The sequence below is a fragment of the Gadus morhua genome, chromosome 12, assembly GCF_902167405.1.
Source record: "Gadus morhua chromosome 12, gadMor3.0, whole genome shotgun sequence".
Classification (NCBI taxonomy): domain Eukaryota; kingdom Metazoa; phylum Chordata; class Actinopteri; order Gadiformes; family Gadidae; genus Gadus; species Gadus morhua.
In genome coordinates, this window is record NC_044059.1 from 3,237,444 (window position 1) to 3,239,728 (window position 2,285).

Consider the following 2,285-nt stretch of genomic DNA (forward strand, 5'->3'; position numbering starts at 1 on the left):
GTATAATAAATGTTTCTCTGTCTGTTTCATTGGTTAAAGACAAGCATAGGCGTGTTAACAAAGGGTGGCAGCTTTAAAGTATATCGTGAACATTTCGGTGAGAAGAAAGTTTAATGACTCACTGCTCTCAGGTAGTTTCGGGGTTAGCTTTCTTTTTACCATGCCAACTCAGTGCGGTTAAACGTTCTAAGGTAGAATGATCGGCATCCTCTTCTTCCTCATTATCATGATACATAACCTTATTATACACGGATGAACCTTCCTCTAGGATCCTGTCATTTAAATATAAGGCCATGCCTTCAATCATGGGTATTATTTAATGGAAAACAACCCGGGATCGCATGGAGAATACACACACATACCAACACCCCATTCACACACAACCACATACATGAACACACACACAAACACACCCACACACACACAGACACGTATAACCACACCCATATACAGCCATACCCCCCCAAAAACATACACACACACACACACAGCCCCCCCCACACCGATTCGCTAATGCACACACATATACACACATTCACAAACTCTGTGATACAGAATTACAAGCTGCACTACATATCCTGTTTACCATGGCCACACACACACACTCTCTCACACACACACACACACACAAACACACACACACACACACACACACACACACACACACACACACACACACACACACACACACACACACACACACACACACACACACACACACACACACACATAAGTCCTTGTGCTATATGAATATTGCATTTTTTTGCTTGAGTTTGGTGGACTGTGGGAGGCAAATCTATTGTGGGATTTTAGTACGTTAGCATTAAGATGCTATTCAGCTTGGCTTTATGAAGTCCTAGGGTGATGCAGGGATTTATTTTATTTTTTATTTGTGTTGGATTATACATTTCTTCTTATCTTGTTGTAATGTCTTTAAATGATTGCCCCTTTAATATTTTGTCATGGTGCTATACAAATATACTTTCCTTGCCTTGCCTTACAAAGCTGAATAATATACAATAACATAACAAAACAACTTCAATTAGTGTAGCTGTAAGAGAACATCTGCTTTTATAGTTGAATAAGCAGGGCAATACGTATATGCTCAGCGAGGCCATTTATACTTGTTCCACATGGCCGTGAGAGAAAGTCAGTCAGGAAGAGAGCTTGGAAATCTTCTCTTCACACTCATCTGAAGAATTCCTCTGGATGCATCTTTTTAGATCTTCAGTACAAAGCTATCAGCCTGACGGCCTGCGGAACCATATCAGTCCTTGAATTGAGATCTGTCTTGCGAAACATCTCTATCCGTCAGGCGAATAGCACTGTTGGCACGCTTGGCAGACAAACTCGCGTTCAAAAAAGAAACCAGCTTCTTGAGAAGGAAAATACTTAATGGGCAGAAATTGAATGTTTACAATGAACAGGTTTTGAAATGCATAGCATATCACTTTTTTTTGATGAAAATAATGAAATTAGCATCAAAGCAGTTCAGAAAGCGAAAAAAAGAGAGAGCTGTCATGAAGAGCACGTCTATAGCCGATCCCGTTCACCCCACCCATGTTCGTCTGTGTTTGAGCAGACTGATGAAAAGCAGAAGTTACGACTAGAAGTTGGGGAAGGATGCTGCCGCGGGTGGTCGTGCGTGTGCGTACACGCGCGTGCGCGCGTGCGTTAACGTGTAATTGGTTTCCTTAATTTAAATCAATGTTGAGGAGGGCAAACTGTTCTATTAGACTGTAGTTTGAAGCTTCTTGTTTTAAGTAGTGGTTCGGGTAAACTGCACGCCTATCTACGATCCTAATGAGATGTCAACTACAATAATTTAGGCACAACCAACCTTAGGCTACAGGCATTACACATGCATTGTAATGCAACAGACCATGCATTCTCAACTAGCAAATGCATCATGTCTTCTGAAATATATATCATAATGTGATGATCATCTTTTTCATATTTTAGACATTACCAAACAATGTTATGTAACTCAAAGGAAAGGGGACTGTGTTGCACAGTAAGCATTGTTAGGACGTGCGGTATCGTTTTAAAGATTCTAAACTAACGATGACATGGTCTTCACGTAGCCTAATTCTTAACTTTTTAAATAAAATAAAATTGTTACTGCTCAAACCCCTCTCCGGAAGACAGTAGATGAAGGAGTTGGGTCGGTATGGGGCACGCCGTCATGGATATATAACCCTTCCTGGCAGGTTTGGAAGGGGGCGTGGTAACGATGGTTTATCAAAACTGAGCTCCTCTTGTCGGACATGTAGTCTGCACCAAGT